The sequence below is a fragment of the Musca autumnalis genome, unplaced genomic scaffold (assembly GCF_047663935.1).
Source record: "Musca autumnalis isolate F117 unplaced genomic scaffold, ASM4766393v1 scaffold_614, whole genome shotgun sequence".
In the NCBI taxonomy this organism is placed as follows: domain Eukaryota; kingdom Metazoa; phylum Arthropoda; class Insecta; order Diptera; family Muscidae; genus Musca; species Musca autumnalis.
Genome location: NW_027412216.1, coordinates 18,239 through 32,993, shown reverse-complemented (window position 1 = coordinate 32,993; position 14,755 = coordinate 18,239).

The window sequence follows — 14,755 nt, the reverse complement described above, 5'->3', positions numbered from 1 at the left end:
CTTCCCTGCATATGCCCCTGGTGGTGTGGAGACTATCCACATGGCCAGTTCTTCCGAAAACAGGCGACCATTTGACTTTGGGTATTTACCCAAATTTTTACCCGCTTGTTTAAAGTATTGTAAAACAATCCATTTTGAAACGATTTCACAATCTAAACCCAGAAATAGGGTGTAAGATGTTGTATTGGCGATTCAATAAAAAAAACTTTCCTTATTTAAATTTCGTTATGTGCACTTAGTTAAATATATTTCATTCAACATGTCCTTTCTTCTGGGTAATAAAATCCTTTTTTGGGAAATGTTACATCCTTTATGATAAATTACCATGATTAAATCAGTTCGTACATGTGCGCGTAATTTAATTTAAAACATGGCCAGTAATAAAGTTTAAAATTAATTTGCAACTAATTAAAGTGAGTCAACTGACCGGTCAGGCATCATTCGAGCGCTAAAGTATTTCTCGAGAACTTTTCATAATGGCATGGTGATGAAATATGCAGGCAAATACATATAGCCAGCGATAAGTGGTTGTGAATGGACAATGAAAATGTGACATTGCACGGATGTCTTGGAAAGGATGTCGATCTTTAGCTGTGGATAAATTATTTGTGAAAAATGTGTTTTACGTGATTATTGAAATTAATTAAACGAATATTGCGGAGTATTTTTTCATATAGACGAGAGAAGCAAATTTAATGGCAGGTTCTTTAATCCTTTAAACATTTGTCTTTTACAGGAAATATTTATACGTATTGACAGGACAATCAATTTACGGTTAATTTGCATTAATAATGTATGCTGATATATACTTTGCGAATGTTTTGCATTTTATTTTCAAAAGTGCAAATGTGACAGTGAAAGGAGGAAGACAACGTGCTTCTTTGAGCACCTTCACTCACTTTATAATTAATACTGTTGGTTAAATTATTATCTTTTTTAATATTTTCAAAATGGATTGAGTGTGTATTCTGCAACACCTGCTAAACGATGGAAACGTGTTTCCACGTAAAGGGTCCAACATACACTGTGTTTACCACAAGATGATGATAAGTATCACAGAAACAGTGGGAGTAATTATTCCACTGACAGCTCAGGCAACACCAAGGGAATAAACGGAAATAGTACATCTTGGATCTGACCGAATTTCGGAAGACATTCCATTCAGGCCAAAAATAATTATTTCCATGAGACATATTTCTGATAATATATGCATTAATTAGCCTGAGAATATAAAAGGTTAAAACAAGTAAAAAGTTGAAACTAGTAAGAGAGGGCTATAATCGGACGAGGCCTGCCATGTGATCACGGAATTTATTTTAGATTCATTTTATATGATTACGATATATTTTAGTCGTCCGCTCATACATACGCATGTTGATATACACGATAACAAAAATGAACTATATCTCATTTTTAACTACACCGTCATTGCTGGAAACGTGAGGTGTTATTTTGCCTATTATATAATGGGCAGCGGACTGTTGTGGCTACATATGCACACATAACACTGTACAACACAAAAAAAAAATTACAAGATAATTCGGCCAGATTATGAAAGAGGACCGAAATGATGGATCGAAGTAACTAATCATATCTTAACTAAATTTGTTATGATCGTTCATTATACACACATGTATGTCAGTTTCTAGGGCTAATTCAGTCAATTTTGTCAGAGCAGGAGTAGCTGCCATCATTATAGTATTTAGGACCATGCCAAAATCATGGATGTTAGGACTCGTATGTCAGATATATATTCACTGGACAGTAGCCGTAGACTATCCCCGAATTTTCACATACAATATCATGAACCTACGACTTATCCTGATGACTTTATTTTAGTTTATAGTACTAAAATACGTAATTTTACAAAGTCCGATCCGGGTTGTCAATATTTTCCCTATATATATTCACCATAGACATTTCAAAAACAGTTTGGATCGAGCACACATAATCATCTGAAAGAATTTATTATGAAAAACATCAATAAAATATATTTTGTGACCGCAGATAAAGAAAATGTGAATAAAAACGGTAGAATATGGTCCTAAATCGTATTTAAAAGGAAAAGCTTCGGGAGATGTTAAGAGACTCATAATAAAATTTGATTTGGAATATTTCTTCTTTTGAAACAATCCCCAAAAAGTGAAGTGTTTTAGGAGATTTTGACTCAGTATGGAATAAATTTTAATTAAGAGTATAAAACTTTAACAAATAATTTCTACCTAAAATATCTAGTTTTGTTACGTCATTTTCTTAACAAAGTGTTTTACTTAGATATATAGTTTGTTCTGGGACTTATAGTGAAATTTTGTGTAGAATATTTCTTCTTTTAACAACTTTCGTCTAAAACTAAATTTTATGTTACTTTCATGCATCAACCCGAAAAAATAACAAAACTAATTTATTCAAAAACAAGTAAGAAAAGTCTATAGTCGGACGGAGCCGACATCGGATACCCTATACCACTATCCCTGGACAATCGCTCTTCACGGAACTTCTTTTCAATGATTGTGAAAATTTAATTATCAAATATCAGAGATGTAATGTATAATACTTATGACCAAAACCAAAAAGTTATCTAGCATGATAAAGACATTTTTGTAGCAGGAAAGGAAAAATTAGTTCACACAAACTAAAATGTAATGAAACCCACTTATGTAGTACTACTACTTCCGTTGTTTAACCGCTACGTTATTGCAATTTTTACCAATTTCACACAAAAGTTTCAGTCCATTTAACCCGCTAAGTATTATCTGATCTTCACGTTGGTTTGTACGCTTCTTCTTCATCATAAACTCAAACTTTGTTTAAAATTTTGCGGGTTATTATTTTGAACTACAGAGCCGCTACAAAATTGGTTAAAATTTTGTTTTTGGTCCATTTCATTCCCTGAACATTTCACGATCATCAGCAAAAACTAATCATTTCTATTCTGGCTCGAACCCATCCTCCTTGAAAAATTCGTTTCAATCGGTTCATAATTGCGGCCTTAAGCTTGTTTACAGTTTTAAATGGACGGACACACATCGCTAAATCGCTTTATCTCGTCGAGATATGAATTTTGGCATACCAAATAAGGGGTCTAGGGCGAATATTTCGTGGTGTAACATAAACTTTTGGAGAGACAATATGTAGCATGGGAGAAAAATGTGGTTCTCTATACAGAACCCATTATATATTAGGCAGTAGGTCCGTTATCTAGCAAACACTTTATTGCAATTTACATCAGAGGAAAGGTCAGTAGTTTTTTTCCATATGTAGGCTACTTTGCGAAATATATATGTCCTCAAGGAATTAAAATATCGACCAAAAATAAAATTTTTATATTTTTCATACAAAAGTAATTGTCCATTTCACCCGCTAAAGAATATCAGATCATCATTCAAAATTGTAGGCATCTTTTTCGACCTATACTCTTACCCGGTGCAAAATTTCGTGACTATTGATGTATAATTGCGACTTCTAGCGAGTTTATTATTACACTACAAACAAATAACGGAATATATTAGGCTGTAACTCTGTTATCTGATCATGCACACCAACATAATTGGCATCAATTGAAAGGTCAAGCGTTCCACTTTCAAGTATATCTCTCTTGTCTCACTATGTCCTCAAGGAATTAAAATATCAACCAAAAATAAAATTTTTATATTTTTCATACAAAAGTAATGGTCCATTTCACCCGCTAAAGAATATCAGATCATCATTCAAAATTGTAGCCATCTTTTTTTTAATTGGCATCAATTGAAAGGTCAAGCGTTCAACTTTCAAGTATATCTCACTTGTTCGGAATGTCACTTCCAGGAATTAAGATATAAGCTGTATATTAACAATTTTCACAATTTTCACACAAAAGTTGTGGTCCATTTAACCCTCTAAATATTATCTGATCGCCATGGCAAATTGCAAGCTTCTTCTTTGTCATACACTCTTACCTTATTTAAAATTTCGAGGCGATCGGACTATTATTGCGACCTACAGAGCCGCTACGAAATTCGATAAATAATATGTTTTTGTTCCATTTCACCCGCTAAATATTTCACGATCATCACCAATAAAAATAGGGATCTATTCTGATTTGAACCCGACCTCCATACAAAATTTCGTGACGATCGGTCCATAATTGCGGCCTGGAGCGTGTTTACAATTTATAATGGACAGACGGACGGACGGACACACATCTCAAAATCGCTTTATCTCGTCGAGATATGAAGATTGGAATACCACATTGGGGGTCTCCGACGAATATTTCGCGGTGTTACATGAATTTTTACCAAAACAAACTTATAATACCCTTTCCACATTGTGGTATAGGGTATAAATATTTGGGTGTTTTGTTGGCAAATTTTATGTATATATTTTCTTGATATATATTGTAAATACATATTTCATTTATTCGGCGACTTATATTGAAATTTTATGGAGAATATTTTTGTCCTTGACGTCTTCTATTTAGAATGAAGTTTTGTGGGACAAAACTTAATAAACTCAGATAAAGTACAACGTTAACCCTAATACTTAATACCTAAAATGCAAGGATTCCAAGGAATCTGATGTCGAATATTTCCAAACCTGTAGAAATGGGCAGAGCTTGCCACACCTATTTAGGTTACTTCTCGACGTAAACTTTCAAAACGCCGATACACGTGTCTTCTTTTTTTCGGTCCTCTTTCATAATCTGTGCGGGGTTTCTTGTAATTTTAAAAAAAGTTCAATTTCGTTGTACAGTGTAATTGTTCCTTCAAAAACGTAAAATTTGTATTAAAAAAAAGTCAAAAAGTATCAGTCGGCTTTGCCGACAGAGATGTACCCTCAGTCTGTGTGAATTGAAATGTCCATTTATTGACAATACCGAATCTACGGATTACGGATTTTGTGGCCCTTTTTGGAACTTGCCGAGAAAATATATTTTATTTGAAGCTCAAAAGTATTGCGGAGGATGTACGAGTAATTGAAGCAATGGAGTCCATTTTGGAAGTAGATCTAATTTTTAGAGTCATTCCTTTTGATAGATATTGATATCGAACGTCGTAATGGCAGCGAATAAAAGTTGTTACAACAAAGATCAAAGCGATTTGATAGCATGCCTTAAACTGCATTTTTCCGAAATTTTGTGTGAAGGAGTTGACATATATAGAAAATTTTCGAACCTGTAGTGCGATTCTGTAACTCCTTAACGACAGAATTAACGACGAATGTCGGTAGTTAACGATAATTTTCGGTAAGTGCTATTCTGTATACCAATTTTAACAATTTTTGTCGGTAAATTTTGTCGTTAATTACCGAAAATTATTGTTAAGTTAACAACCAAAAAAAAGTTGTTGTTAAGTCTTAACGACAGTACTTTATTGCAATATTTTGTTGATTTCTTTTAAAAACGGCGTTTTTATATGAGCATATGTTATGTTAATGAGGAGTGTACACAAGGTAAATTCTACCTTATTGAGAAAAATCTTCTTAAAGTGTTTACATAAGGGTTAACTATGTATGATAGCATGGGGCAGCTTCGCCACTGTTGTGCTTTCGCCAGCGCCGATTTTATTGAATCTGCATAAAGATCATCAAAGTTCTCTTTGATCTTCGATTAACTCATAAATTTCCTTTAGACCACCTTCATGTAGCATCAATTAAATCGTCGCTGGCGAAGGCGCAACAGTGGCGAAGCTGCCCCATGCTATCCTACATATGAAGATTACGCTAACCTTTGTTTTACTTACTAAAGAGGAAAAACGTTATCTAATGCTTCAAAAGAACGCAAGTGTGGTACTGCTATGTAAGACCTATACCAATGTCCGCAACACTATCTTTCTAGGAGGCTTTCGTTGCCTTTAATATAGCATTGAGGCCAACACGTGAATAGTATTACTGTAACCTACTTTGTTCTGTGATAATCTTATAGATTTTAACTCATCATCACTAACAATCAGAATGCTAAAAATGGCGTATAAGCTTGGATTTTCGAACTTTTCATACTCTCCGCTATGAGAAATTTCATTTAATGTGGGCGTGAATTGAATATGTGAATATATAAACTCAAATGACGGTAACGTGGATCCACGATCACTGAAGCTGCTTAAGTCATGTCAAATATCAAAGCTGAATTTCCATACAGAGCGCCACAACCCAAAATATGATCCCAACTTTTAATTAAAAAAATACAACTGCGCTTTTAAAAAAGATTAATGCTGGTTTCATCACTTTTATTACTTTTAAATCACACACACAATAAAAACATCTTAAGAAATCCTTCATTACTGGCATCCGTATTCATCCAAAAGACACACATTTGAGCCAAATTCCTTCACAAATCTGAATTGTTTCCTTCTTAAACGCTTTATGTTTTGTACTCGCGACGAAATAATGTTTTCAGCTTCAAAATATATTTTAGTTCATATTAAAATATAATATTTGACATTTTCTTCCTATCGATTTTCGTCGGTATGAGTTAACGATTTCTACAATCGTTAACATAAAGATACAGAATAGCACATTCGTTAACTCAACCGAATATTTTCGTTAACTACCGATGTCGGTTCGTTATTAAAAAAAGTTACAGAATCGCACTACTGATCTAATATAATAATAATAATAATAATTGTTCCACAAACATCCCAGAAGAGACAAGGGAGACTTCTCTTATATCAATGAGTGCACCCCGAGTCCGAACGGCGTATCTTAAGACACCACTTGTAGAGAAGTTTTACATGGCTAAAATACTCAGGAAATGGCGCCAACATTACTGAGGGGTATTTTGCCACCGTTGAAAATGTTTTGATGTTGGCTGGCCGGGGAATCGAACCTTCCGAACTTTTCGAAGATTTTCGAAATTTTGTGGAAATTTTTCAATTATAAAAGGTATTGTGCATTTAATTTACTAAAAAGAACCATTTCTTTAAGAAAACACAAAACTCTGATTTATTCACTTACTTTACCGTCTTTACTCCACGATTATACGAGGGCGGTTCGGAAACTTCTTAGCCTATCAATGAAAGAGAATAATTAGTTTTTCAAAAATATTTTTATTTTTCAATATAATCTCCTTAAACTTCAATACTCTTAGTCCAACGCTTTTCTAGCAATTCTATCCCTTGATTAAAATAGTTTTCCTCAAGGTCTTCAAAATAGTGGTTTACAACTGTAATTGCATCTTCATTTGAGGTAAAACGCTTGCCAGCAAGGAATTTTTTTTAGATTTGGGAACAAGTAAAAGTCACTGGGAGCTAAATCAGGAGAATAAGGTGGGTGGTCAAGCAACTCGTACTTTAATTCGTTGATTTTAGCCATTGTTAAAACACTCTTGTGCGCTGGTGGGTTGTCTTGATGAAAAATTATTTTTTTGTGTTGTAAGCCAGGACGTTTTTCTCGAATTTGTACATTTAATTGATCCAAAAGGTTGCAATAGTACTCTGAATTTATTGTTTTACCCTTTTGCAGATAGTCAATCAATAAAATACCTTTGAAGTCCCAAAAAACCGTTGCCATAACCTTAACAGCCGATTGAGTTGTTTTTGCCTTCTTTGGGGCACTTCCTCCAGCTTCAGTCCATTGTTTGGATTGTTATTTTGTCTCTGGAGTATAGTGGTGGATCCATGTTTCATCAACAGGTATGAAACGACGCTTAACATCCATTTTATTTCTCTTAAAACGATCCAAACAAGCTTGAGAAATGTTCATTCTTATGCGTTTTTGATCGACTGTTAACAAATGCGGCACCCATCTTGCAGAAAGCTTTTTCATCTGTAGTTCTTCATGCAAAATTAAATGGACTCGATCATTTGAGATGCCCATGATATTAGCAATTTCACGCACTTTTATTCGTCGATCATTTAATACCATATCATGCACTTTGGCTACAATTTCTGTTGTTGTTGTTTTTGGACGTTCACTACGTGGTTCATCTTCAATGCTTGTACGACCACGTTTAAATTCAGCAACCCAATTTTTTACTGTTGCATATGAAGGAGCACTTTCACCTAACACATTCACCATATCATTATGAATTTCTTGTCCCGATAAACCTTTTTTATGTAAATATTTAATGACAGCACGCATTTCTAATTTTTCCATTGTAAAAAAATTGAGGATGCGTCTTTTTTGGACACCTGTTTCTATATGACGGAGTTGCCAGATCGAAACAAAATTTAACATGTGTTCATAACAGAGATGGAAGTTTCCACACTTAACTTTTTTCTGTTTATACCGCGCTTTTTGTGCTAGGCTAAGAAGTTTCCGAACTGCCCTCGTATTTAGAAAACTAAAAAAAAAACATAATATTTCTTTTCCTCTTCGCTTGCTACATTGGTTAACAACAACAAAGCACGAAACACACGTGTTGGCCGCATACTCGAACAAAGCTTCTGCGTCTCCTATTACACCATACACACAGCTATTTATCATAAAACAGATTTCCGCAGCCGCGAAAGCCCTGTAGTTACACTCTTTGAAAAAACATACAAAATATGTTGGTACCCAAACAAATTGTAAAATTGAGATATGTTACAAAATGTTGCAAACATATATTTGTTTGGACACAAACAAATTACGTTTGGATCCAAACATTTATTTGTTTGAAACCAGTCCCAAACAAATATTTGTTTGGATTCAAACATATTTCTAACATGTATTTTTCTGCGTGTAGCGTCTAATAAAATCCGCTGGATTTATGCGAAGAAATTGACGTATATGTAATGTAATACCCCGGTTACACTTAACCGGATTAACCAAGTGGTTTTAAGTTTCAAATGTCAATTCCATAGCGCAAACGTCAAATAAATCCTCTCGAAGTGGGTTAACCCGGCAAAAACTCTAGTGTAACCGTAATATAAGTAACAATTGAAATCCGGTGGATTTACTAAGTCTAAAACGCCATACACTTTAGAGCTTTTTTTAATATAACCCCAGTACGTTTACATATAACCGGATTTAATAAACCAACTGCGGTTTAAATGACAATTCCATTGCGTATATGTCAAATAAATCCTTATAAAGAAGGTGAACCCTGCAAAAAGCTGGAATATAAACAGGCTATTAACCTTCTTTATGAGGATTTATTTGAGGTATACGCAATGTAATTGACATTTGAAATCCAGTGGGTTTGATAAATCCGGTTCCAATCAAAAAAACATTTAAAACTTTTCAAATGTAAAGTGAAAAGTGTTAAAATTTTTTCCTTGAGAGCATAAACGCGCTATTATTTTACAGATTAATTGAAGAAACAAAAAAATGCTTTGTAGTGTTCTGAAACTTTTTTTAAATAATAAAAAATAATTTAAAAATATTAAGTTTCAGTGTTTTATTTATAAAGGCACTTATTACTAGAAAATAATTTGTCGCTTAGCCTCAATAAATATATTCTTTATCATGATCTAATCTCTCAAATAAAACGCTTGCCGTTTAATTTTGCCACCATTTATAATTTAAATGCAAGCGTTTTATTTGAGAGATTCCATCATGAGAAAGAATATATTTATTGAGGATAAGCGACAAATTATTTGCTAGTTTTAAGTGCATTTCTAAATAAAACACTGAAACTTACTTTTTTTAATTATTTTTTATTTTTAACTTTTGAGTAAATACAAGTTTTTGACCACTGAGAACAAAATTATAGTAAATTTAGGCCGAAAATTTAGATAAAAACTTTAAAGCGCCTGAAATCGTGTAGTACCGTGTTGGCGTGATACCACTGACCGTCGATAGCTCAGGGATGAAAAGAGAAGAAAATAAAAGACAAACACGAGTGTATCAGTTTCATATATTTTCAATGTTTATTGGTGGTATAAGGTTTCTGCGAACGAGAAACATTACCTTTGTATGACTCGACAACGAAATGATTGCAATAGGAGTGTGACTCCTTCGAAAGTTAAATAGCAAGTGTAGTTGCCGGTGGGCAGAATAACGTTCACAAGGCCGTGACATCAACTACGACTGCAGCATTGGAAAGTGCCCCTCTGCATCAGAACTTAGCGAATAAAGCTTTCCAGGAGAGGTAGTAGAAAAGAGCGAACCTCTCTTCTACAATCCGAACTAGGCGAATAAGGCTCCTGGAAGAAGTGCAGAGAAGATATCCCCATAGGGCTCGTAAGAGCGGCCAATTAGCGTGGGTAATTGGAATACTGCAGAAGGGGAAACAAAGTATCGAGCGTATACATTGGCGTAACCAATGTATCGAACTTATACAACCGTTATATAAAGGTTATACCAAAACCTGGACTTATGTCCATAATTTTTGGTGGGGAAGTTTCTGTACCATTAGGAACTCCAAATGCCAAGTGACATCCAATTCTGGCTAAAACTGAAAATGAAATGAAATATATGGGGGCTATACCAAAACATGGACCTATGTCCACAATTTTTAGTGGGGAAGTGTCAGTACCCAAATGCCAAATTAGAGCCTATTCGGGTTAAAAATAAGATAAAATACTTAAAACACTTGAAATCAGGTGGTACCGCTATATGGGGCCTATACCAAAACCTGGACCTATGTTCACAATTTTTGGTGGGTATATGTCTGTATCATTGGAAATCCCAAATGCCAAATGACAGCTAATTCGGGCACAAATGAAGATAAAATCCTCAAAATACCTGAAATCGGGTGGTACCGCTAAATCTGAAAATCTGAAAAGTGTTCAAAGTTTTAATTCGACTGGTCAACTGCAACTGTGTCAAAAATGAGTTGCCAGATTTGAAATGCAAGTTAAATAATACACCGTTAAAACACTGTAGAACGGACCAATCTTTGTTTTAATTTCATATTCATGTATTGTCATCCAAATCTGAAAATTGTGCAAAGGTTTATTTGGATTGGTCAACTGCAACTGTGTCAAAAATGAGTTACCAGACTTGAAAAGCAAGTTAAATTAAACACCGTAAAAACACTGTAAAAATGGTAAAAATGGACCAATATTGGTTTTGATTCATGTATTGTCATCCATATGTGAAAAGTGTGCAAAGTTTTAGTTCGATTGGTCAATTGCAACTGTGTCAAAATTGAGTTACCAGATTTGAAATGCAATTTAAATAAAACACCATTAAAACACTATAAAAATGGACCAATATTAGTTTTGATTCCATATTCATGTATTGTCATCTAAATCTGAAAAGTGTGCAAAGTTTCAGTTCGATTCGTTAAAAATGAGTTACCAGATTTGAACTAAACGGGCACCAAAGCAAGTTAAATAAAACACTGTAAAAATGTTTGTATGTACAATTTTTCTGTTTAAAATTCCTTTCAGACAAGTCAATAAAACAGAGAAATGTATAAAATACCGAAAATCGGGAGGTATCGTTCTATGGGGACTATATGAAGGCCTGAACCTAAACCGACAAATTTTAGGTGGAAAGTTGTTTACCCCCAAGGAAGACTTAATACCAAATTTCAGCCATTTTGACGCGATATTCAGGCCACAACCTTCAAAATACCGCGAATCTGGAAGTGCCGTACTATGGGGGCTATATGAAGACATGAACCTATAACGACAAATTTCAGGTGGAAAGTTTTATACCCCCGGCTGTACCGTTCTATGGGGGCTATATGAAGACGTGAACCTATACCGAGAAATTTCAGGTGGAAAGCTTTATACCCCAAACGAAGACTAAATACCAAATTTCAGTCATTCGGTGGGATATTGAGGCTACAACTTTCAAAATAACGAAAATCGGGTGGTACCGTTCTATGGGGGAAGACGTGGACATATACTGACAAATTTCATATACTGACTCCCAACGAAGACTTTATAAAAATGTCAGCCATTTAAGTGTGATGTTTAGGCCACAACCTTCAAAATATCGGAAATATGGAGGTACCGTTCTATGGGGGCTATATGAAGACGTGGACCCATGCGGACAAATTTCAGGTGTAAAGTTTCATACCCCTAACGAAGACTTAATACCACATTTCAGCCATTTCGGTGGGATTTTTAGACCACAAATACTTATATATATTTTTGCATATGGTTTTGCATATGCTCATTTTATGCAAATATGTAAAAATATGCACGATATGCAAAATATGCAAACATTTCTGGGCCTAATTCATTTTATTTTTTGATAAAACTAGTTTCTGTCTAATCAGATTTTCTCTACGACCACCCTAACGATATATGCATTTGCATAGCATTCCGCTGTCTACTTATTAAGGCGAAGGTCATTTTATAGTAATATTTGAATTAATTCTCTTTCGAGTTGAGTTGTTAATAAAGAATAACGTTTTTCAAAAATTCGTTACAGAGAGATTGTCTTGTGTGAGAATTTCCACTTGTGCATTAAGAAACAAACTTCGTTAGAGAGAAGCATTCGTTATAGGGAAGTTCGCTATAGAGAGATTAAAATAGGTGAAAATGGGTGCGAAAAAGTTGTGTTTCAAATTTTTATTCGTTATAGAGAGAAAAATTGTTATAGGAAAGCTTGTTATAGACAAAAAACTTTTTATACCCAAACATCAATCGTCAGCTCGAAGTATAAAGGCGAACCAAGAAAAAAAGTTCAATGAGAAGTTTTTCTTTGGCAACCTCACACAACCCCGACGAAAGTGTTTGCAAAACAAAGCAAAACCTTCATCCACTGTTATGTGTCGTTGAGTTTCAACGAAGACAACATAAAACAAGTAAGAAAAGTCTATAGTCGGACGGAGCCGACCATGGGATACCCATACCACTATCCCTGGACAATCGCTCTCCACGGAATTTCTTTTCAATGATTGTGAAAATTTAATTATCAAATATCAGAGATGTAATGACCAAAACCAAAAAGTTATCTAGCATGACAAAGACATTTTTGTAGCAGGAAAGGAAAATTTAGTTCACACAAACTAAAATGTAATGAAACCCACTTATGTAGTACTACTACTTCCGTTGTTTAACCGCTACGTTATTGAAATTTTTACCAATTTCACACAAAAGTTTCAGTCCATTTAACCCGCTAAGTATTATCTGATCTTCACGTTGGTTTGTACGCTTCTTCTTCATCATAAACTCAAACTTTGTTTAAAATTTTGCGGGTTATTATTTTGAACTACAGAGCCGCTACAAAATTGGTTAAAATTTTGTTTTTGGTCCATTTCATTCCCTGAACATTTCACGATCATCAGCAAAAACTAATCATTTCTATTCTGGCTCGAACCCATCCTCCTTGAAAAATTCGTTTCAATCGGTTCATAATTGCGGCCTTAAGCTTGTTTACAGTTTTAAATGGACGGACACACATCGCTAAATCGCTTTATCTCGTCGAGATATGAATTTTGGCATACCAAATAAGGGGTCTAGGGCGAATATGTCGTGGTGTAACATAAACTTTTGGAGAGACAATATGTAGCATGGGATAAAAATGTGGTTCTCTATACAGAACCCATTATATATTAGGCAGTAGGCCCGTTATCTAGCAAACACTTTATTGCAATTTACATCAGAGGAAAGGTCAGTAGTTTTTTCCATATGAGGCCTACTTTGCGATATATATATGTCCTCAAGGAATTAAAATATCGACCAAAAATAAAATTTTTATATTTTTCATACAAAAGTAATGGTCCATTTCACCCGCTAAAGAATATCAGATCATCATTCAAAATTGCAGGCATCTTTTTCGACCTATACTCTTACCCGGTGCAAAATTTCGTGACTATTGATGTATAATTGCGACTTCTAGCGAGTTTATTATTACACTACAAACAAATAACGGAATATATTAGGCTGTAACTCTGTTATCTGATCATGTACACCAACATAATTGGCATCAATTGAAAGGTCAAGCGTTCCACTTTCAAGTATATCTCACTTGTCCGGAATGTCACTTCCAGGAATTAAGATATAAGCTGTATATTAAATTACGCGTTGATCGGACTATTATTGAGACCTACAGAGCCGCTAGAAAATTGGATAAATATTATGTTTTTGGTCCATTTCACCCGCTAAATATTTCACGATCATCACCAATAAGAATAGAGATCTATTCTGATCTGAACCCGACCTCCATACAAAATTTCGTGACGATCGGTCCATAATTGCGGCCTGGAGCGTGTTTACAATTTATAATGGACAGACGGACGGACACACATCTCAAAATCGCTTTATCTCGTCGAGATATGAAGATTGGTATACCACATTGGGGGTCTCCGACGAATATTTCGCGGTGTTACATGAATTTTTACCAAAACTAACTTATAATACCCTTTTCCACATTGTGGTATAGGGTATAAAAAGTTGTTGGAAGCTTATACCAGCCATAACCAACCACACACAAACCGTGCCTGTGTTTCTCAAATAGAACATTGGTGGCGTTTTTTATTAAAAATTTTGATTTTTCCAAATTGTCTGGCTTAATCCCATTGTTGTTGTTTTAATATTTAAAACAGGTAATTTATTAGGGGAGAAGGCTTATCATTGTTTGCCAAGGGGTAAGGCAGGGAAGACTAGTTTCGATCCTCGCCACAGAATCTCATCATTTCCCTTGTTTCTTGTTTGTGTATATTGTCTACCGAAGTTGTTTTTCAATATCTTCTTCAACATCAGATTAACATTGCGGCCTACAAAGCCGTTACAAAATACTACAATTTTCACAAGTCCGAATGTCTCAATGATCCTTTGTATTTCATTGAATACCGCTAATCAGCATTTTCGACTTCCACTAATATAATCACTTTATTACCACAATGACCCAATGATGCCCACAAGCAACTTCAAAAAATTATAACTACTGATTGGAACTTTGAATTGTATGTTTGTTTTTCTCAGTTTGTTTTTCTCAGTACAATTTTTCAAAAAAT